The 25497-nt window shown below is 36.3% G+C and overlaps 1 protein-coding gene and 1 long non-coding RNA gene across 7 annotated transcripts in view; one reads left to right on the plus strand and one right to left on the minus strand.

The window, feature by feature from the left end:
* The window catches only part of LOC115441488 (beta-arrestin-1), a 103920-nt gene that overhangs the window by 61193 nt on the left and 17230 nt on the right, over window positions 1-25497 (plus strand). Inside the window, exon 1 of one of the 5 annotated variants that reach the window (XM_037442692.1) lies at window positions 1606-1624. The exons of 3 other annotated variants lie outside the window; for them this stretch is intronic. The gene's annotated coding sequence lies outside the window, so the exon portion shown is untranslated. Of the gene's footprint in view, window positions 1-1605; window positions 1625-25497 lie in introns of those variants that run through there. One more of the 5 variants, XM_037442694.1, reaches the window with a different exon arrangement.
* On the minus strand, window positions 3650-4929 carry LOC119190547. 2 transcript variants are annotated; one of them, XR_005112992.1, is made up of 3 exons: window positions 4666-4715; window positions 4296-4499; window positions 3650-4209 (listed from the first exon to the last, which is right to left on the minus strand). It is a non-coding gene; the product is annotated as an uncharacterized LOC119190547 (long non-coding RNA). The 2 variants fall into 2 exon arrangements; XR_005112991.1 differs by having other exon boundaries at window positions 4296-4929.

The raw sequence follows: 25497 nt of genomic DNA on the forward strand, positions 1-25497 counted from the left end.
TATTTTATTGCATAAATATTAACGTTTTATTTAAAAAGGCACTAAGTTATATTATTGTTCCTATTGGCGAATATTCTATAGGCACGAACGTCCATATAAACTATTTGTTCAAAATCTGAAATAAAATGGCAACCAAAAGGTCACTGTTATAACCTATTTAATCACTTGAACAATGAATAATTTTGCTTATTTGAGTAATATTTTTTATTCCCATCCAGGTTTACACTTAGGCTTAAGTACTATATTATGAGCGTCACTCTGTACATAACCACACCCTGTCAATGTTGAAATCATACTAACGTCAGGTGCACGGATTGCAGTACAGTTGAGTCGAATACAATGAGTGTACCGAACGCCAGATCTAGTACGTAGTACATACATATCGATGTTTGTTCCCCTAACTAATCAAGGATTCAAATCTTTAGAATTGAATTTATCTCATTTCATAGAACGATATGAAACATAAATATGTTTTATTTTACTAATACGAGCTTCACACTGACTTCAAATTTAAATTTAGGCTTTGGGCACACGATCATAAACTCCGGTCAGTTGCCGGAACGTATCATTTTATATGACTGGTGACTGACGGCACCGGAGCGCCGCTGTCGGACGTGTGATGGCATTCATTTAAAATGTATAGGTGCATACTAAAGATGAAACGGATAGGAGATACCTGATTAAATATGCGACGAGCGGCAAAGCCAATATATAAAGTTTGTCTTATTTATACATTCATTTTAACATTTCGTTAATTAATGAAACCACATATTGACCTTTATCTCTGCTAACATAATGATAAAAAATATCCATTAATAAAGAATATTTTCACCAAAAATCGTTTTTACTTTTCTGATTTCGTGACCATTTTGTAGTTGATAAGGCGGGTACGTAAGTGTTATTCTGACTGATAATGTAATATTGCCGCTGTGATGAATTCTTTTAAACTAGTAGCAGTGTCATTATAGCACGTAATATTAATAATTACATTTTATTGATATTTATTTTGATCGAAACTTACACTTTTTTATTTCACAACTACGATTCGGGTAACTCATTGTAAAGTAATATTTACAAGCAGTTAAAATGTGGTGTGTGAATGGGTGTGTGCAACTGACCGTAGCTTTTATATCATAATTTTCTTCCGACGTTTCGAAGATTTCGCAGCCGTCGTGGTCACGGGGCGAACTCCTCAAAATAGTTATATTTTAATGTTTAACATTCGCGTAAACATAAATCATTGTGCGTACATATGTTTTATTTCTCAGTGATCTCGCCAGCAGGACTGCGTGTGATGTATTCAAAACCAAACACTCCGGGAAGTAGTAATTAATGTTGTTTTTCATAAACGAAGGCATGGCGTTGATGTTTGCCGTAACCGCGTTGATATAAATTAATGAATGACGCAAATCATTCAGTTGGTTTCCTGCACGGTCCTGTTGCCCACCTCAAGTAGTGTAAAGTGGTCTAGTTAATAGCTTTGTTAGGAGTTAAATAATAAATAAATTAATACTGGATATGTATCTTCGAAATTCTGAATGAATTGTGCTGTGTGTTGTTCATTTTGTATTGGAGTGGAATTAAAACAAGTGATGTTGTGTGGTGTTAGTTCTTTTTTGATAAGGTAAAAAATATTTGTTTATTTTTCACGTATATTCAAAATCGATAATAGTTTTAAGTGTTAAGGACCAATTTCGTTATGTTCAATCAAATGTTTTCCTCTAGGTAACATATACTATAATTAATGTTGAATCTCTTTTATTCACCATTTCTTTGGGAGTTTGACATTTGTATTTCGTCGCCCTATATTATATTTAACGATTGAAGTTTACTTAGACGTGAAACAGGATTATATAATAACAATATTGTTCTACCCGCAGGGCTATTACGTAATTTGCAATAGCAAAGCGATCGCAAAAATTGTACAATTTTTGCTTTCAAATGGCTAAAAACGTCAAATTCGTATTACCTAAGAGCAAAACAAAGCGATAGCAAAGCAAACGGTTTTAACACAGTGCTGCCTCTGTCGAACAATCGGTAAAGTAAAACAGCATTCAATCTCTATAGACACAGCAGATTTTGGTATTACGTATGAGTTTTAAGAGCGATCGAATAGCAATCAGCGAACAAATACAACTGTCAAATAGCAAATGGTAAATCATTGAATGTTGGTCGATCGCTCGCTGATCGCTCAGTTCGTAACGCTGTTTATTAATAGTTTTAAGTTGATTATTAAGGGTTTTTGTTTCAATTTGTGCCTATTTGGATATGGCTAGTGTATTTTTATTATTAGAAGCTATGAATGGGGAAACTAGAAAAGCGTAAGACATCTACTTTGCGGCGCAATCTTCGAGATGATGCCGAAGCTTTGGATCTGCCTAATAATTAAATCCCAAGAATTGTGCGATAAATTAAGGCCTTATAAGTCGCAAACACGCAGGAGAAATAAAAATTTGTGTTGAGTGTAAAGTGAGTAAAGCTATTTTTTTATTTCTGTTCCTATATACATTGTCTAATAAATTTATAAATAGTCTTTACGATTACATTTTCCATAACAGGTGCTAACAGTACTCTCCTTCACTATAGGCTCATATCAAAAACCTGCAGATATGAGCTAGTCACATGCTCTGAGCCAAGCTAATGTGTCAAATTTAGTAAATAAGGTGATGAAAGCTCTAAATTCGATAGAAATTTTGATGAGATATATTTGTTTTCCTCAGTCATGGCAGCAAAGAAATAATGACTTATATGGGTATGGTCCTAATTATATAAAATTGTATTTAATTTAAAGTAAAATTTACATACTTCATTTCTTTCAGTTTTTCAAACAAATTTGGCTGTGTGGGTTGCATTGATTAACATGCTGAAAATTTTTTTAATGGAAAGGATTACCACAGTATAAATGTTCAAGTTGTAAGTAAAATTTTAATACATACACCTAATAATATTTACTTTTATTACTAACCATATGTATCAGAATATTTATTATGTTTTCAGATATGTTACAGTGATTCAAATATAATTAATGTGGATGCATCATTAAGTGGGGTGAGTCATGATGCATATATCTGGAGAAACTGGGAAATGCAGGCTCAATTACAAAACTTACACAGTAGAGGAGAAAGGATCTGGTTATTAGGTATGTAATAATAGTTTTGATAAACATACATATTAAATTATTTAAATGTAATCTTATTGAGAAACACTTTAAATTGCAGGGGACTTGGGGCATCCATTAATGACATGTCTTTCAAATCCAATTGTGAATGCAGAAAATGGTTCCGCAGAACATTATACCAATATTTACTACAGCTTCGCCAGGAATATGATTGAGCATTACATTGGAGTATTAAAGCATGTTGGAAAGTTTGCTAGCCACAGTGTTGGATTATGATCATCATAATATGGTAGCAATAATTACCAATGCCTGTGTTGTTTTGTACATCTGCTACAGACTTAGACTGCTAGTTCCACCTTTGGCAAATAAAGATATAGAAGAAGACAGTAATAACTAGGTGACAGCTCCATCACAATCTGATAATAGGGAGCCTGAGGAGCTCCCATTGTTAAGGCCAACAACACAGATTTGTGCAATGTTTGTAGTCGACTAGGAGATAATTTGAATTTAATTTTTGTATTAAATTATTAATCAAATTCTAAACGGCATTTTTATTTATATAAAACATGCTACTGTATACATGTAAGTACTATGTACATTTTAAAAACAAAAAAATGATTTAATTAATTACTCAAATTAGTGTGTGAAAATCTAAGTTTATAAGATTGTTAGCAGTAAGTTAATTCTGGAAATACTGAATTCATTTTTTAAATTCTATTACCAGTAGAAAGCTACATTATTCCTGAGTGAAATAAACTATATTTCAATGTGATTATTATTAATGTGAACTACACAAGAAAACATAAAATAAAAAAAAGTAAAAATGTTTGACATGTTGTGAAGTTGGCAAGGCTAGTTATTAAATAAAAATCTTTTTTTTCTTTAATATACATAATATTTATGGTAAAGTTTACAATATTGGAACTCTGTTTTCTACATCCCAAACAGAGCCTGTTCTCCAATGACAGATTTTTTTGTCCATCTCGGAAATATCTTTTCGGTGTACTCAGACCGCTGCCAGTCAGTCAGTCAGAAGACTCCATTTATGTTTAGCAAGTCTGGTTTTGCTCTTATTAAATATCAGCCCAGTACTAAAAATAAATACACATAACATTAATTATACATACTACTTATTGGAAGATAGTTATAAAAAAATACTTATAGTAAAATATATTACCGTTTCAAATGCTCTCCAGTTTTGGAAGAACCTAAACCAATAGAGTTCAGCTTTATCGCTAGATGTTTCCACTGACTATCGAAAGTTTTCTTGAATGTGGTGCCGAGTCTATGTCTTTGGCTAAAGAATGATGTTCTTGTAAGAACTATAAAACTCCAACAAAACCTCAAGCTGTTCTTTTGACACTCTGTTCATCTTGATATCCTAAAAAATCAAAACAAATTATTGTAATGTGACATAACACTGGGAAACAGCGTACTCCTTACACTACCTACTAACGTTTTATTTTATGTGCACAAAGTTATCAAAAAGTGCATGAAGTTATTTACTACTAGTTAATCTATTGTAATTTTATAATGTAACAACTTACCTTGTTTCTAAAATACATCAATGCCGTATAAAATCCAAAGTAGATTTGGTGCCATCATCTCTTTAAGGAAGTACTATTGGAAGCTTAGTTATTTTACTTGTTAACTTTCAACAATCCTTACACAATGTTTAACACATGTTTCAATGTTTCACTAACTGTTCATGGCGCACTTCATTATTTTTGTTGAAATTTAGAGTGGACTGTGTCGAATATGATTTTCAGTAACACAGGGATGAAATACCAAAAAGCAATGTTTACCATTTATTTGTAACAATACAATCAGATGTTTTAAGTTTGACGTTAAATAATTCCATTGATTGCCTTCTGATGGTTTTGGCGCTAGTGTTCTAGCAAACACTGCATTATATTCGCTCAGAGCGGACAGCGAGCGATAAGCAAACGAATGGTTACGTGATACCAAAATTTTAAACAATTAGCAATTGATCGCTATGGCTTGGCATTTGCTTTGCGATGGTTTCGTCGATTGCTGAATTTTACGTAATAGCCCAGCCGGATCTATTATGGTAATCGTACTTGGTAGTGAGCTTGTTATGGCATATTCAAAACATTTACAAACTTGTGGGGTTTGTGCTGAGGTTGTGGGGATGTTGCCCGCGAGATGGAACCGCGCAAGGTAATTGTCATACGTATTTAGACAGCACGAGAATAGATTTATTTTACTTCTGTTTATTCCTTGTTTAATTATCCCACGTACATATACAAAAAAAAATATTATGTAGAATTATGTTATGTCAATAATTCGTTAATGGAAAGTCCTCATAATTCTGAAGCTATTTCTATTACAAGTATTTAAGTTTTCATAGCATAAAACAGTTGAAATTCTAAAGTTTGACAATATCTATGATGTTCATATTGTAATGAATCTGCGGAAATAAACGTTGCCGGATTTTTTAACGTACTTTCTGTCGGTTGCGGACTACGGCGCGCCGCCTAAACATCCGGACTGGAGCAATTTGAACGTGCTCCTGCAGGAATAGTAAACACGTGTGATTACACACCTTATTCCTCGCAGGTATGTTTTCGCCGCTCGCCTTTATACCAGACGCAATTAAAGGGTCTGTAATTTTGCTTGTTCTATATTATTAATATAACTACCTTAGAAGTTCTTTATAAGATTTTTAAGGATATGTGAAGTCTACTAATCCGCATTAGGCCAGCGTGGTTGACTAGGGTCTAATCCCTCTCAGTAGTAGAGTAGACCCATGCCCAGCCATGGTACAGTATGTAATACAGGGCTGATATATTATTATTATACACATTTTTAATTATCAATATCTGCATGATATTAAGTTTGGTATGTATCTGTATTTCGTCTATTGTGTATTGTGGATGCGCGGTTAAAGTTACGTGAATGCAATAATTAGTTGGGTTTAATTGTACCTTCAACTTCTCAAAAGCCTTTCCTCAAATTATCTTTATTATTATAGGTTATATATTACAAATCCTTTTAACCATATTTGCAAATAAACGAAAAACATCCCGCGGTCAGTCCGACTGTCAACACGGCGTGACACATTGTATATAATTGTGTTTGAGAGTAAATTATGCCTAGACGTAAAGTATGGCGTCACAAAATTATTTTTATTGAGGAAAACGGCTCGTGAGCGTTTGCGTTATTCGACATGAACAATTTATAACAAAATGGCACTGTCATTAATACCGCTATTAAGAAAAATGCATCTTAATTAATACTAACATGAAACCGCAATATGTAATTAAGATCCAATATAGCTGTTATGCGCGAGAGTCCCATTGGAGTTACTCTTGAATGTTATACACAGGCTCACACCAGAACGCGACAAACGTGTGCCAATAGGGCTGGTTTTACACCTCGAACGTCGATCGCTGTTTGTTTCTCCAGCAGTACGAGTATTGTTGTAAGATATTATCGGAAATGTATTTACTGAGTGTGATGATATGTATTTAGTGTTTTATGATAACGAGCTCAGCCTCACCAGGCTGGTGTTGTAAAATCAAGCGATAGAGTCTAACCTCCTTATTCATAGACGTTATTAATCTAAGGACGGAGCATTGCTGTGATAACAAGTCTGTTTCCCAGCTTTGTTTATCTGACAGCTTGCTGTTTGTTCAGCTTTGTTTATCCACAGACAACTACGTTCAAGTTGTATCTCAATATTAGCCAATCGCAACGGCCCTATGTTCACGCACTGCAATGGCTGCCATGCCGTCAGCACTGAGAAACTGACTTGATATCACAGCAATGCTCCGACCTTAGATAAAAAACGTCTTCGAATAAGGGGGTAAGTTTTAAAAGCAATAGTATTGAAACTACCTATTATTATTTTAAATATTTATAATATGGATGCGTGCCGCTTCCAACAGGTCGACGTGGAGATCCTTGGGGGAGACTTATGTTCAGCAGTGGACTTCCTGTGGCTGAGATGATGATAATATAGGCACTATATCGTACATAGTACACGATAGTAATGACACCACTTTGAAAGTAAAATACGATTAAGCTTTTTATAGGTATCGTATTTTGCAACGTTCATATACTTCAGGAAACTTAATATGGCGTTTACCCAATCATTATAAAAAGATCATAAACATTTAACGATGTTATTCGCCGCCTACGCACCACATGCGAGCAGTCAATCTATACTATTATATAAAGCTGAAGAGTTTGTTTGTTTGTTTGTTTGTTTGTTTGAACGCGCTAATCTCAGGAACTACCGGTCCAAACTGAAAAATTCTTTTTGCTTTGGATAGCCCTTTGTTCGTGGAGTGCTATAGGCTATATATCATCACGCTATACCCAATAGGAGCGGGGCAGTAATGGCTAATCTCAGGAACTACCGGTCCAAACTGAAAAATTCTTTTTGCGTTGGATAGCCCTTTATTCGTGGAGTGCTATAGGCTATATATCATCACGCTATACCCAATAGGAGCGGGGCAGTAATGGCTAATCTCAGGAACTACCGGTCCAAACTGAAAAATTCTTTTTGCGTTGGATAGCCCTTTATTCGTGGAGTGCTATAGGCTATATATCATCACGCTATACCCAATAGGAGCGGGGCAGTAATGGTTAATCTCAGGAACTACCGGTCCAAACTGAAAAATTCTTTTGCGTTGGATAGCCCTTTGTTTGTGGAGAGCTATAGGCTATATATCATCACGCTATATTCAATAGGAGCGGAGCAGTAATGGCTAATCTCAGGAACTACCGATTCGAACTGAAAAATATTTTTGTGTTGAAATAGTCCTTTGTTTGTGGAGTGCTCAAAGTTATATATCATCACGCTATGACCAATAGGAGCGGAGCAGTAATGGCTAATCTAAGGAACTACCGGTTTCAACTGAAAAATTCGTTTTGTGTTGGATAGCCCTTTATTTGTGGACCGCTATAAGCTATATATCATCACGCTATGACCAATAGGAGCGGAGCAGTAATGGCTAATCTCAGGAACTACCGGTTTGAACTGAAAAATTATTTTTGTGTTGGATAGCCCTTTGTTCCTGGAGTGCTATAGGCTATATAGCATCATGCTATAACCAATAGGAGCGGAGCAGTAATGAAACATGTTGCAAAAACGGGGAAAATTATGAGTTTTGAGAGCTTCCGTTGCCTGCGCTGCGTAAACGGTTAAAGTTATGCAACAATGATGTATGACGGGATTGTTTCACTTAAAAGTTCTAAATAATATAACAAAAGTCCCCCGCTGCATCTGTCTGCCTTAACGTGTTAAACTCAAAAACTACCTAACGTATTAAGATGAAATTTGGTATGGAGACAGTTTGAGACCCTGGGAAGAACATAGGCTCCCGGGAAACTACTATTTTTATAACGGAAAACTTTAGCCTGAAAAACTTTATAACGCGGGCGGAGCCGCGAGCAAAAGCTAGTATGACAATAAATCCAAAAATCTGATCTCGTAACATGTGGACCATCATTCAGCATGTCCTCGTTGCGTGACGTCCGTACTGACTAATATTAGACTGCAGTGTTGTGTGTGAGATCTCATGGGTACTTCAAACGATCAGTCAACATCGACAGTTTTGTAGGACGCTGAATGTAGTGATGTATATTAATATGTTAAAATTTGTCTATGCACGGACGTACGCTAAAATGTGAGTATTGTTCTCGGGAAGGGAAAATTGACGGAAAAATGGTTCGATTACGATAATTTACATCACTTTTATTGTGATATGTCGAATTTAGTGTTAGGCGATAGTTCATTATACATTTTGTTTCGTTTTAATCTGTAATTAGTAAAATTGGTTCGCAGTTGAAAGAAAAATGTAAAAATAATTAATAATCATGGATATTTCGGCCTTTAAAATTTCGTCATATTAAATTTAATAATATGACGAAATTTTAAAGGCCGAAATATCCATGATTATTAATTATTTTTACGTTTTTCTTTCAACTGCGAGAACTAATCGCTAACTAGACGTGAATTTAAATTCTTTACTTGCCAATACTTGTTTAGTTACCCAGATTAAAGGCGAAACAAAATGTATGAAAATGGACCTTGAGGTATCGCCTTAATAAAAATGCTAATCCATTCCATTTAAAGCATATCACAATTGCGTAAGGGTTAATTATGCACTGTTTTATAAAACTTTTAATCCCATGCAATAATTGTGTTGCTCATGATAATCTTTATACCTGTGTTGACTAACTATCAGTTGTGATTGTCAGTAACAACTGAAAGCATGCAGCGTACCTTAGCGGTGATTGAAGTCGATCGGTATGGGCGCTGATTACGCCGGCGGTGTTTGCTCACGCGGGCCGTTTACGCAAATCGTGGGAACGGCACCGTTTCGACTCGAATCAAAACAAACAACATTTTTTATGTACTGACCCCGTTGGATGAGTATTATGTGGTCGTGCGTAAAACCATGTGGTCTAGTCGGAATCGGCGTAACCTATTTCGGTTAAGTTGCCTGGTGACTAGGAACTTTGATTCGTCATCGTGTTTTGTCGGTATAGGGTTGTCGCAGTGTTTTGATGGACGAATTTTATTCCACCTTCTGTCTAAATTTGTAGTAGATTTGATACGATACGGATGTAATTTTTAATATGATCAGATGTAGCGATACGGCAACCAAAGAGGAATGGCGATTACTCATAAAGGCTAAGATCTGGAAGCAAAACCCTGAAAAACATACTATGTTTTTGTTTATTTTAATACTAAAAACATTGAAAGGAATAAAACATTGCCACTTTTATTGTATTTCATATGATATTACCATCATTTATTACAATTTATTCATACATGGACAAGGTTGACACGCCTACTCTAAATTAACGCAATTTTAAACGGCACATTACCATTTTAATTCCTTAATAAATACATAAAATTAAAAATAAATAAACAAATTTAATATTGATTCAAAATAATTCGCTTGAATGATTTAATGATGTTCACCAACTGGGCCTGAAATGGACATGCTTTTACAACATTGATAATTAGCAATTAGTTCTACAGCAAATACCACAACGATTTTCCCGGAATCCCTTTTATAATTCCACGATTGTGTCCCTGAATTCATTAATGGGAACTATTATGGCATTCTTGAATAAATATTAGTTAAATAAAGTGTATATTGATGGCGTTTTTCCTCAATGTAACGCAGGGAAGCGATGGCGACCGACGGTAACAGCACGTAGGCGCCGTTCCTCTATTAATCGCCAAATTAAACTAACTTTAATGAAACCATATTTTTAAAAGTTAAAAGCTGTTCATTTTTACTTTATTGCTCGTAAACTGTCAATTTTGGAGCTCTAAAAATATATTAACTTGTTTGTAACTGATAAAATTGTATAGAAGGTCGCGTTGATTAAGATTTTCTTCGTTTATTCCATTTTGGTGAAACTCTTTGTTATTTTGCAATATGGACCAATTAACCAACTCTATTAGAATTTGGATTGTGGTTTAACGTTTAATACTTTGATAATTTGCAAACTGTTTGTGAAATAATTATGGAACGCGTTCTGATTAACAACTAAAAGAAATAATAACAATAAAGTATAATATTGTCAGCATTTAGCTAGTCTATTCCGTTAAAGTTGATATCACTCCATTACTAAGTAAACCCTCTTTTCTCTTATTCTGTTTCGTTTTCTTCGCAATCAGTTGTATCTTCGACGGTCTTTAAGGTTTTATCTGCTTTCTATCTATTCTACAAAAAGATATAAGAACTTGAGAAAACACTTCATTGCAGTGGCGAAGTGCCTATATACAACCTGTCGACTTCTCTTTAGGAATTTATATAAATTCTAATTTTCTTTGAACGATTAGCAGACTGCATTCATGAATATTAGTAGTGCTTATATGTTGTGTTAGGGTTCCTTTTCGGAAAATTTCACCCTTAGCCACTGCTTCACTAAGTTGAGTTTTGATTAGCAAAAATTTGCTAAATTATAAATAACCAAATATGGTTTTAACGTTTTGGTATTATTTTAATCTCGCTACGCATTTTATGTGTAAATTTTCTCGTAATCATAAAATTAATAGTTTACCTCAAAAGAAGTTGTTTATTTTAATTCGCTTCAAATAACCTATCGTACGTCAGTAATTTGTTAGTGTTTATGTTGAATCTAGTGTTCATGCCGAATCTACGTATTCGTGTACGTCATGCTGCTTACGCAGTTGTGTCCTAATTTACACCAACATATGTGCAGACTCTTGGCCCAATTTGTGGAGTAATTAGTTCGGCGTGTCCCGATTTGGAACAAAAACCATGTTCGCGATTAACGGGCTTAAGTGGATTAGTATTATTAATCTTGACGTCACTTCGCTAACCTAAATAATTAAATGCGATGATAGATTGAACACAATTACAGCTAGCTTTTGCTCGCGGTTTCGTTTGCCTGAAGAAGTTTTTCCGCGGTAAGGGTCACCCTTTATATTTTTCCGGAGTGAAATGTAATATATAGCATTCGGGAATAATATGGGGCTACCTATTAGTGAAAAAAAAATCAAAATTGGTTTAGTAGTTTCTGAAGTTAGCACGTTTAAACAAACAAACTCTTTATAAAATAGTATAGATGATGAAGCTTGCAAAGCCATTTAACGAAAAGCGCTGCATTTGCGTAAACAGCAATATGTGATTTTTTATATTTAACAGGTAATCTACCTATTCGGCAGCCTGAGATATTATATCAAGTCTAATAATGACCAGTTATTACATACATAAACCTGTATTTCCATATTTATAACTTAATATTATATTTGACGGGAAATATACCACATTACCTATACAGAATTTACCTTCTTTATCCAGCCCGCAATGTAAGCATATAAGATACATCATATTAAAATATATATTCCTACTATATTGGGTCTCGTACTATATTCGTATTTCGTATTAAATGTTACTCGTGTAAAAAAACAGTTTAGGGGCCGATCAACTATTACGTAAGGCAATTTGAAAGGGAGGGGTCGTCTTGTAAAACGTTAGGATGCGTTGCAGGCGCGGGAGGGGGGATTCGTGCAACGCATTATGTAACATTGGATTTTTTATTTTAAAACAATGACAAAGGTATTTTAGCGATTTTCCAGGACTTTGCGAAAAAATTAAAAAAATTTAGTGTAACATAACATTTTGAGGGGCGGGGGTGTACAGGAAAATGTTACGGCTCGTTACACAGAGCGGTGAGGGTGTCAAAATTCTTCAAAAATTGCGTTACGTAATACTTGAACGGCCCCTTTGTTAAGTTTAGGCACCGCATTAGCATCTACTTGGCACATAAACGTTTATGCAGGCCGCCTCTCATGAATGGACATCCTGCGAAGTGTTTACGCGAGTGTCCATATTTCGCACGGATCGCACGCCATGTGCGCTTAACATTGTTCCCACGATGTTACCGCGAATTGTTTGATTTTTAAACGGTTTTATTATCGTCGTAGTCATATGTCAAGGTTACACAATATTTACTAAGAAGGCTAATATACCTAAATTTTTGTTTGATCTTCATCGTCTCTGTTCTCGTACTTTTCGAGTACGCCAACCTGGAGGTCAATAAAATTGGAATGTTGTTTTGTACTTTATCTAGATATTTGTTGCCACTCGTGTAAATGGAAGACCATCTAAATGGAAGGTGTTCCTAAAAGGGATGTGACGCTCAAACATCTTAGCATTACATCTATACATATTATAAAACAAAGTTCCATTTTCTGTCTGTCTATGTGTTCAATTGTCTCAAAATCTACTAAACGTTTTTTATTTTAATTTGGTATGAAGATATTTTATGACCTTGGGAAGGTTACAGGCTACTTTCTATCCAGGGATAATATCCTTCACGGGGCGAAATCGCGAGCATATTATCGGATCATATTATACATTACTAATCAGGATCAAATATTAGCCCGTGCTCAACAGTGGGACAGTATAATACAGGGCTGATATTAACAACACAATACAATCCCTTAACATACACAATAATCCGCAGTACACAGTCATACGTACCTTCACTATAACGCCCGCACAGGCGGCCATTGTCCCCTCCGTGACAAGCGCATGACAAATTCAACTGGACGTCCATTGCCAGCTGGGAACAAGCTCATTACGTTGTTTTCCATTCTGCCTTGGAAAAGTTTCACCTTTGTTACGGCCAGTATTACGGGAAGGCAAACGACCCGTCTCGTAAGCGGTCATAGCTCGTCTAAGAGTCTATTGTTTTGGTACTCACCTGTTGTTTTTAGAGGTTTTTTGTTTGTGTAGGCTGGTGGGAGAGTGTCACATATTATGTATTGTTTCATAGGCTGGTAAGAGCATGCCTGATATTATGTTCTGACTATCTGGCTAGTGATCATTGTAATAGGTCGCCAAAATTCGTCATAGTCTTTTAAAGCCGCTCTGTCAACAGACACGTCGGTGTGATTCGGGCGATGGTCAAGGCACAATATCTGTCGTTGGTCGATATTGTATTTGGTTTACATAGTACTGTATATTATATGTAAATTGTATACTGCCTATACTAGATATTTTTAATATTGTTATTATCGTAGTACTTGGAAACGGATTTTAACTTATTGTCACAATTCTTGTTTTAAAATACATTTTCGGTGTAAATTTAAATTAAGTCCATTGAGGTGTTTGTAGTTCAGATCATACATAAACTATCTCAATCACGTGCCGCGCGATGCGACGCCCGCGTAAAGGTCACTCCTCCCTACTGTTTTATCATGTAGATACAGATTATACATGACACGTGACCTTTCCAATACCAGGTGTATTGGAACGAAGCATTTCATATTCCAACATGAAAGTACAGTAACGATTGTTCATGAGTTCACGACTATACCCATATTTAAAGTGAGTCTACGATCTGCTCTTCACATGTTTTGAGCATTTTAAGTTTGGCTTAGTTTTAGGCCTGTTGGGTTATGACTATATTAAAATAAAATTGAGTAAGGATTATTTAATTTATATTTATTAATTCGTACGCTAAACTAACTGTTTAATATATTCTGACATGAGGCAAAAAAACAAAGCCTATCAGAAATAAAAAAAAAAATCAAAAACCCTTTTACAAAGACACCTCTAGATTCACCATATGTATATTAAATGCGTTTATAAAGACACATTATACAGACCTTTAAATTTATCTTTATTCAACAAAGCCGGTCGCTTCTTGATGTTAATCCTCTTTGGAGGATTCACTAGAGTAATTCATGTCAGAAAAACACGCGCAGTATTCGATGTGACAGTCGAATCCAGAGCCTTCAAGTAATCAGTCCATACTCCACGAGTGCTAAACCAAGACGGCAATATACTGAGTGTTCAACCTTATCAATCTTTTCTGTTTGACTGACATAAATATATTGGCAACTAGCGACCCGCCCCGGCTTCGCACGGGTGCAATATTTCTCCACTATTTAATGGGTGTTATTATACATATAAACCTTCCTCTTGAATCGCTCTATCTATTAAAAAAAAACCGCATCAAAATCCGTTGCGTAGTTTTAAAGATTTAAGCATACAAAGGTAGGGACAGAGAAAGCGACTTTGTTTTATATTATGTAGTGATACTTAACATTACTCGTCATGTCGAAACCTCGCACCATCCGCTCCTAGTAATAAATATGTAATTGAATATGTTAGGTATTCCACGAACATGCCACAATTCCCTGGGGTCTAAATATCATATTCTCGCAAGAATTTCTGCCAAAATGTCGCATCTATTAAAACAAGACGTGTATTCAAGTGTAATTTTCGCTGAAACGTTGTTCTAAACTTTCATTTAATAATTCATATCACGTAATAATTTTGGTACATTTTCAGATATACCGTCTGGTGTCTATATATCTTGAGAATATGTTGTAATAATACTGAGTTTGGGTTATATTATTCTTGTATTACTGTTAAGCATTATTAAACAATGTGTTGGACTTTTTTTTTGGTGACCTAATTCGGAAGACCTAATTAGCTGGAAATTATTATGGAAAACAGGTAAACAGGTTTTCGTTGAATATTTAAGTGGTAATAATGAAATTTCCTACAAAATATTGGATGGTAACGAACCCGCAATATCTCCCTCGTTCCTTCAATTACTCGCCGTACTCTGACTGCTTTTTCTAGGTCTTCATCAAACTACTACATTCGTCATTAGTAATCTATTTCTATCTTTCGTATTAATACACGTTATTGTATTAATCAAAAAAGGCTCATAATATCAGAGTGATCACACTAATATATCGTCCATTTTCGGTTAATTGGAGCGGTCCATCATCTTCGTGAGATGAATGTTCGTAATAGTGTCCAGTGATTAACTAAACGCCCTTGCTCTCGTCTTTTGTTCGTGCGAATTACCGATCGCCTTCCAAAATTGGATGTTGACAGACATTAATAATGTATGATGTACGGCGACAATCCCATTGAGGTATTGATATGCGAATGTATTTGGTGTTCGGGTTTGATTGCATTTCAATAGGTTTATGATATAAAACGATACGACACTCTATTTCTTTCCTTTATAACGTATAAGAAAACGAAATAAATAAGTAAAAGGCACTCGCGGGTTTTAACTATGTTATAGCACCCTTATGATGCCTGTGTACACAGGAGGTAGTGGTTGCGTCCTGCCAGCGACCCGGCATTGTAATTGCATCAGTCACCAGCATCCTGCGGATGTTCTGCATCGCATTAAATCTCTACAAATTCAATCGACCTTCGAGCGGGAAATTTCATTTTCCACGCTTCCACGCGCACCGCGAGCGTTCCGATTTTAAAATATCGATATTGTTTCAATAGCGAACGGAGATAGCTGGGCGTAGGGTTGGCACATTTCCTTTTATTTAAGAATTTATATCAATAAGGGATGAAAACGGCCAGTACATTTTCCAAAACAATGAACATAGGCTTCTTTATTAGCCCTAAATAACAGGCTTTGCAGAATGTTTTAAAACTGTAAATGAAAACGGCCGGCGTTAATTCTCAACGGATTAAAGTTTAAACCGAACAGTACGCGGGTCGTCACTCGCCTGACGCTCGCACGCCGATGACGGCACGCGCTCGGGGAATACGCGTTCTGCCTGTATTTATTTAGCGTTGTATGAATTTTAATTAATTTCTGACGCGGCGTGTTTATTTTGCTAGAATCCGCGAAAAAGCAATTCGCAACTACGCGTCGCGCATATGTTAAAAATATGGTGATGATGCTTGCACAACTAGTGTTCTTGTAAAATGGAATATTAAATTAACAATCGTATTGCAGACTGCACAATTGTGATAGGATTCTGGGTATTATTTTTATACCGCATGTTGACGACAATATAGATATGCTTACATTCATTAATAGCGAATATAAATAACAAATACATTCATTAAAAAATATAAGTTACTGTCATTTATTGTTACATTTTGCAATAATATATTAATTATTGAATGAAATAATTGAATCACCAAATTTTAGTAAAGTTTACCCGACATTGCACGTGATCCCTTTGTAGTTTACGATGGATGTAAATTGTAAATACGCCCAGGAGTTCGTGTCAATAGATATCATTTTGTAGAATACATTCATAATTTATTTTAGAAAACATTTAAAAACCCGAATCCAATTAGATTAACATGAAGATCGAAAGTCGCGCAGGCTGGCATGTTGGAAATATCACTGAAAGCCTTCAAAATAGAAAAGAGGAATAAATTCGCGTTGTCCACACAAGACGGCATACCTTGACATCGTGATGCACTAAGATGGCTGAATGGTGCCGTATCATCCCGACTCCCTGGTAAAACTGTGGGATAAGTCCGATGCGCACCACGCGCGTGAATTTTATACGCGTGTAAAGCTATCGCACGCACGTATGTAAACAATCAGTCGATTTTCTTTCCTTGTTGACCCGCAATCCGCAGCCGCAATGTTTTGGATCGAGTCATAGCGAACGCCACAATGTGACGTCAAAATTAGTTAATTAATAAAACAATAACATGGTGTTACTTACAGAGTCAAGAAAATTAATCTTTTCTAAAATTAAAAAGCCGGACAATACCTTTTCCTCGATTAATAGTAATATCAATGTCCCATTCATAAATTGTCTCCAAAAATATTGTCGACCCGTTTTTGGCTGAAAGGAGGAAACTCTAAACAAGGATAAACGATTCTTTTAAAACATTAAATCAAATTTCAAACTAGAAGACCTACTAATGCAACTCTCTCAAACGGATTCCCATCCGCGTGTTTTGCGTCACGTTGTTGCCGAAACAGCGACGTACACAGAAATGAGAAGCCAAATACACAGAAAATACAAGCTCATTACGGACGAAACCTTTCGTAATAAAATTGAGTCGACTATTTCAGAGAAATATGTACGCAATTGTGTCCGACTTTTCCTTGTCGTGCGGTGTGAGGTCGTTACGAATCTTTTGTGAGTCGACGCTTAAGATGTGCCGTGTGCTTGTTGCAAGTAGCTTTAGTAGCTTTTGTTAGTAGTGTTCTTTTTATGCTGGCAGATAGCTACATCGCAACTAGTAAATGTAGTGCAGATTTATATATTGTTTACTTATGAAGTCGTTGAGTTTTGACGTTTACTAAATTTTTGCTACTGTCTACTGATTTTACATCGAGTGGTTTCGGAACGCGACTAGTGGGATGTTTTCGACCATGTCTTATGATCACTACCTAGTTTGCTGTTGGTAGGATATATTTTATATTAGCCCGGATAGCGATCATCGCACACAAGTTGTTAAAACCCGCAACAGTGGCCCACATAAGGGTGTCGCGTTCCGGGATCAGTCTTTGTATAACCGGTTCCAAGAGACCGGCATAATAGTGTCGACTGTCGATGGGTAATCATCTCTCGTCAGTCGACATTCTATTGGACCCAATTCCACTTACCATCAGGTGCAGAGAGGTCACTTTGTCGCGCGTGTATAAAAAAAAAGTTGCGTATGTAAGGTATCTCTCGTTTTCGCCATTATACTTAGCAAATCAGATTGACCAAAAGAACCTAGAACTAAAACTAAAATTACTCGGCCTAGGTTCATGAAGGGTTAAGAGCTGGCTAACCTAACGTATAATTTATCGACAGGTATGCTAACCCTCAAATGGCGCCGATGTGTGTCGAGGTAGTACGTGTCAGATTGACCACGTCCGCACGACTGGGCTCCAAATTGTTTTATGGACGATGGGTGAATCGGATTGCGACGCTCGGATTTCGCATCTTCAATTTTGAAGTTTGTTTGGTCTCTGCGTTTATGTTATAGATATACATATACTGTTAAGTATACCGACTAACAAGAGTACTCATATTTGAGGTCATATATAATGCCTTATTATAAGGTTGTAAGGTTTCGTATGCACGCGTTATCCTAGGTAGGTAAACAATATAAAGGATATTAAACGCATATTTGGTTATTTATTGTGTTACGTCGTAAATACATAAAATTTATTTAAATATTTTGATATATATCTTCTCCAATTTACTTTTTATGGTTGATGTGCATATGTAATCATGTCAATTTTGGTTAGCGGTTACTCATTTCGGCCGCCAACTACAACTCATAACGATGTATTACATATTAAGTAAAACACAGAATTCACAAATGCATAAGGTTACCTTTGCCAGGCCTACGTACCCGCGGATAGCCCATTACTGGGGGCTTGGCAATAAATGAGAAGACATCAGAGCCAACAGTCTCACTAAGAAGGGAGAATATGCTTAGGATAACCCTAAGAGAGCCTAAAGCCGTCGGCAATGTCGCTGTCCGCACAAAAAGAAATAACCAAATTGTTAATTACCTGCGTACTTACTATATAAGACATTGGAAGCGATGAAGACATGCTATAGTGTGGGTTAGATGTCAATAAAGGATATTATAAACCAATACTCATTTCACAGCATTGCCCTGTCCGTTAGTTGCACTACACACATTAATCCCAAGTGTCCATTGAACACTCGCGCTCGCTCGCAGACACTCCGTGGTTCTAAGGTACTTGTCCCATCGCGGACGATGAATAAGCAGCGAGTAGAGCTATAAACAATAAACGAGTTAGCGAGCATTGATAAGTCAGTAAATATTTCCAATAGTTTTGTCACTGAGCTATAGCGAGTTTGCGAGTGCGAAGGGCGATTACTTGCACCGTAGTACAGAATTACCGTCAGAAGTCTTACTACGATTCTTCTCATCGCTAAACGAACATTGTCTTTGATCTCTCTCTCTCTCTCTCTCTCTCTCTCTTTGAGCTCTTATCGCTGCGACAAATTAGAGAACTCTAGCCGGCATTGTGAACATTCAGCGCTCAATTATTTATATGTGTCTCTTTTATTCACTCGAGACTTTCATCTGTCTTACCGTTCTTGAGCGAGATAGTGGATAGTACGTCGCTTCCTCGTCGGCGGTGAGACTACTACCTAATAGACACTCGACACGCGACACTGAGCACCGGACACCCCGCGCGAGCACATTAGCCCGGCCCTGCACGTAATTACTTCCACAACCGTGCTGTGATAATGAAACAGCTGTGGAATAAATCCGGTTATAGATTGCGGTTATTACGATCGATAGTGGTGTTAGGTAAATAATGTGTACGAACACGTGGTATAAACTTGTACTGTAGATATGTAAAGGTTTTGAGAAGTGGATACCAATTTAACATTTCATTATATTGATTATGTATAAAATAAGCTACGTTTCTTAAATAGATGATACTAAGGATTAATGTTAGGAACTATGAGAATATTGCTATTACACAAGTTCATAGATATTGCAGTGAATTTGCGTGAAATTAAGTCCCTTAACTGATCTCAGCCTCTATATGTGGGCCAAGTTGCCTATAAACATTGGTGATCATATGAACCATTGCTGCACGACATTTGTAAACTTGTCAAATAGTAAAAGTACATCTTCATATTTAAAAAAAAAATGTGTATTATATTAAACTAGTTTTTGCTCGCGGCTTCGCCCGCGTGAAGGCGTTTTCGCAGATAAAGGTCCCGCTATATATTTTCCCGGGATAGAAAGTAGCCTATAACCTTCCCAGGATCTTAAACTATCTTTCACACCAAATTTCATAAACTTCTGTTTAGTTAATTTTGGGAAAATCGATAACCTACAGACAGGGTACTTTGTTTTATAATATGTATAGATGAAACAATACTTTATTCTAGAATCTTAACGTTTATAAACACTATGAAACTCCCGGACTTGTATCATTACTTTCAATTATAATGTTATTTCCTTGTAGTCCCATTAGAACAATTAAATCATCGTATGAATGACAAGAGAACTGAACTTGGCACGTTCCGACGCACACGAATCGTTTCAAGTATAATAGCTGCAAATAATTGGACCAAACTAATGCATGGTCAGTATTTTTGGACCTTAATGTAGTTACATTAGAGGCGAAAAGGGGAATTTTCTGAAAGGGAAGCCGACAGAAATATAGGTACTAATATGCACGAATGCGGTCTCCAAATCGTTCTGATGATAATTACCTATACATTTTACATAAAGAGAGGCCGATAGAAATCAGGTTATATTGCCTTCGCCACTATACACTAACATACAAAAACTCCCCCTCCCCCACGGAAAAATAACCTTGTTATGTAGTATATAAGGTTATATTCCCGTGACACACGTAAATGTCATGTAGCTGTCATGTTTGCCGGCAAACATTCCGATGCTTTAATGGTTAAGTTGTTTGCCGGCTGTGATACAAGGAACTGGTCTAGCCAAATGAGAGTTTTGGCCGACGTCCTAAGCAACTAGTAACAAATGCCAAATCGATACCGCGGCTCATTTGGCGCCGACGACACGCCCGTAGCGATAATTAAATGCTCCAATAAAATTGTTCATATGTCGCGGCTTAGTAAAATTTTAACAACGGCTTACAGCTTCGTAGCCTGAACCGTCGGCTTTAAACGCATGAAATATTGCAAGAGTTCCTTACATAACTATGTGAAGGTATTTGAAATTCGTACGCGAAGGTTTACATTTTGGGCATACGGCTCGAACAATATTTAAAATATCTTTAGAAATATGAATTCAAGACTGTATTTGTTTTGTTGTTATTTGTCGTATAATTTTGCTATTAGCACACACTTTTATCACTTCGCTGCGCGTGTATAAAAAATAATAAAAAAAAAAGACACAATTGAAGACACGGATCTGTTTGTATCTATTTGTTACACTATGGCAGAACTATATATTTTTTCGAATATCATTATCATATAGGCTATTTATATCCTAAAGTTACCAACAAACTTTAACATGTTTTTGTATTAAATACTCCTAATTGGAGTACAATATCTGGGATCATCAGTTAAACCGTGGAAACTGGGCCGTATCTCTAATTGATCGATGCGGTTTTTGCGGACGTCGTCGCGATGTTCAAGCTTCAAGAGTGCCGAAACGTTCATAACTGATCGAATTTTAATACGATCTGTGAGGCATTCCGCCGGTTTATAAATTCAATGTTTTTTTTTTCAGTTTTCAGGTTAATATATGTTTTAATAGAAAATCAGAGCAGGGATTTCGCGGCTGCTCCGTTTCAATACGCGTGATGAATCAACTTTTTTAAATAGGAATATTTTTTCTCATTATGCATGCGAATATAAATGTACCTACATATTCATAGGGTTGTTTCATCCCTGTTTTTTAAACATTTTTACTTTATGTTTATTATTCTAAATTATAAAGTTCCATTACTATTACAATAATGAATAATAATACCTACGCTGTATTATGCTGGCTACTGCTAAACACAGACCTCCTTTAATAATGAGAGGGTTCAAGCCTTAGTCAACCACGTTGGCCTAATGCGGGTTGGTAGACTTCACACATTCTCGACATTCTTATAGAGAATTCTCAGTTATGTAGATTTTCTCAAAGTGTTTTTCTTCGCAGTGAAAGCGAACGATATTTGTTAACCAATGCAGAACTTCGAAAAGTCAGAGCGTCCTGCGTATCTCTGCGTTCCTTCGTCTCGATAATCGAAAATGTATGCATAAAGCTATTTCTAAGACAATTATAAAGTATAATAATAATATCAGCCCTGTATGAGCCCCTGCTGAGCACGGACCTCCTCTACTACTGAGAGGGATTAGGCCTTAGTCCACCACGCTGGCCTAGTGCGGATTGATAGACTTCACACACCTTCGAAATTCCTATAGAGAACTTCTCAGATGTGCAGGTTTCCTCACGATGTTTTCCTTCACCGTTAAAGCGAATGATAAATTCACAAAGAATACACACATGATTTTAGAAAATTCAGAGGTGTGTGCCCTTGGGATTTGAACCTGCGGACATTCGTCGTGGCAGTCCGTTCCACACCCAACTAGGCTATCGCCGCTTAATTATAAAGTATGAAGAATCTACATCCTAATTTTCAGATAAATCCGTTATCATCCATCGACTATATTTGGCCGTATGTGAACGTGGCCGACGGCAAAATGTCCGCCGTAATCGGAATCACCTTTTATTATTGTTCCTTTTCGTAAACAAACGTCTCGCCCGAATATAGTGTAACTGACACCTGTTGATGTTTTCGTGTTGTTTTCCAAATTGGTTTGACTAATGTTATTGTATTTAAGTTCACTAATTTTAGGATCGTGTGCGAGTCTAAAGTTTCAGTTTTGCGCGCGTAAATAAGTATAATGTCGAGGTTTTATTGATTACGGGGAAGCATGGTAGGGTGATTTTGACACACTATAGTATTAAATTTTTCTATTAAAGCCTCACTGGAAAGAAACCAGGTTTTTTGTACGAAATGTATTTGGGACGCTCACATAATATTGCCCCTTTTTACGTTTAAAATGAAGATTGACATATCTTTTTTAGGAGAGACCCTTTACATCACCTCGACGGGTGTATTGACGAACATTTCTCGCACCAGTCTATTAGAATTCTAAAGCCGTTAAATGGTGTCAGCCTTTACTTCTAATAAACATCCAGATATATTCACTAACTATCGCATTTATCACTCGAAAATACGATTCACGGAAAGAGTATTCAAGTAACGTTCCGCGAAATAAAGATTAAAATAAAATATCTTCAAGAATCATAATATCCAAAATGAGGGCATAATTCAACGTTTGCAATCCAAATAATATAAATCAAAATTCACAGTCGAGTGAAATCGTTATAAGAATGTATAATGGAACGGTGCGGGCGGTTGAGTAAATCGAAAAAACTCCAATCAAGGCAGGGTCGCTAGTGTGACCATGAATATAAATAATGTGAATACTTTCCTTTATCGTTACCCTATAAGTGCCCAAATGATGGCAACCCTGTCGAATTTTTAGCAGCGTAAATGTTAAAATGTCTCTTATATTTCGTTTAATAAAAGGTTTTTGTCATTAGTTGTACTTAAAAATATAAGATGTAAAAGTCAGGTATGCCGAATGCACTGCCCTGAGGGGAAAAGTGTAATGTAAAGTCAGCTGGCTGATGATTGATGAAGGAGTCTGACGAAATTTAATCGCATTTATAGGTCTGACACCGCTAATCAAAAGGTCAAAAATAAAAAAAGTACCGCCGCTCAATACATTTTATGTTAAAGCTAAAAAATAAAATTTGATTTTATTTTCCCATTGTACTGGGATTCCTTAAGAAATAGAACAAAGGTCGGTACCTAAGAGCCTCCGAATATGGAACAATAGCTTATTCCTGATAGTTACAGCATTGTTTTATTTAATTAATAACATTAGATGTTGTTGTATTTTACATTTAATTAATCCATACTTTTATTTTACAATAAAACAGATTTATTTTATAGGTATTACTGGTACTGGTAGTAAGTAGGTCTGTCATATGTGAGAGTCCGTCGGGGTAGGTACCACCGCAGTGTCTATTTCTACCGCCAAGCAGTAGTGTGTCGTCACTGTTGTGCTCCGGTTCGAAGGACATTGTGGCCATTGTAACTACTGGACATAATGAGACTTAACATCTCACGTCTCAGGATGGCCAGCGCAGTGAAATACCAAACAATACTTTGTATTTCAAGGTGTTGGATGGTGTTTGTACTGTTTATGGGCGGTCATATGGCTTACCATAAGGTAAACAGCAAAATCATCTCGACATTGATAGCAATAAAAAATATATACTTACTAGTTGACCCGACAGACGTTGTCCCGTCTTAACTATGAATTTGCAGCGCGCATTCTGCCAATCGCTGAAATTAACTTTTCTTAAATTTTCTAACGTTCCGCTCAACTTCCTTAATTTTTTCTTTCATTAGATCCTTCTCCTGACAATAACAAACACAACAACAACAAAAAATAGTGAAATCGTTCCAGTCGTTCACGCGTGATGGCGTGACCAAGGGAAAGAGGGATCCATTTTTATAGATATATGCACGATTCCACCAACACCTAATAGAGTTCTAGATTAAAACCTGCTTTCTATCAGTACTGCATATAACAGCGAACAAAAAATAGCCCTTGACCTTATGAAAAAAGCAAACTACCTAATGTCAAGCGTGTTTCCACGTACTCCATTATAAGCCTGCAGTTTTTCCACCGACAACTTCAATTTCCTGCAAGGGTTTTTGAACAATGTGCTTGTGCATTACGGTTTATTATTCTAGAGGTTTATTTTATAACGAGTTGTTTACATATATTCTGAACTACTATGTACATTTTTGCCTCATGATATAATATGCTCATATATTGTTTCGTCACTTAGGCCTGTCAGTGGACAGTGGCGTCAGCAATCTGCAACCGCAACTATGTCCTAGATTTAAAATTAAATAATTTTATGATATATTTATTAATATATTACATTGACATAAGGGGCGAATTTATTCCCCTATTGAGTATCGGTCACCACTACACGCCTTAGCTAAGTTAGTATCTGTTACCAGAAAGAAGTTAAGTTAGAATGAAAAGACATTTGAAAATCATGATATTAATTATATTGATATTATTTTTACATAATTTGAAGGAATATCCTTGGTTTAAAGGGCGTTTGGTCATGATTAAAAGTTGTTTCCTTGCCAAAACTATCTAGTGTTGAAGTGTGATTATACAACTATTTAATTTTTCGGATTTATTTAAAACTATAATTTTTTTTACTTTGCCAAACCGAGGGTAAACTCTTCATAAAATAAAAAAACATGTCAGTGTGAGTAACACACCAAATATCTAGAAATATCCATATCGATCGACGAGGGTTGTCACCGCAAGTCAGCAGGACGGATGGTTGGCAATCCGATTAGCCGGTGCTCCGGCGGAGTCGGCGCCGGCCATGCCGGTATCTACGTAATCATCGCGTTGCCGTCGCGCGTCGGATGTGCCGCTTGGATGCAACGGTGGTTATCACTCACCAATGCTGCCGCTCTGACCTATTCGGAGATGAGGAGAAGCTTCCATTAGTTATATGTATTTATTATCTCATAGC

Source organism: Manduca sexta, chromosome 25 (assembly GCF_014839805.1).
Source record: "Manduca sexta isolate Smith_Timp_Sample1 chromosome 25, JHU_Msex_v1.0, whole genome shotgun sequence".
In the NCBI taxonomy this organism is placed as follows: domain Eukaryota; kingdom Metazoa; phylum Arthropoda; class Insecta; order Lepidoptera; family Sphingidae; genus Manduca; species Manduca sexta.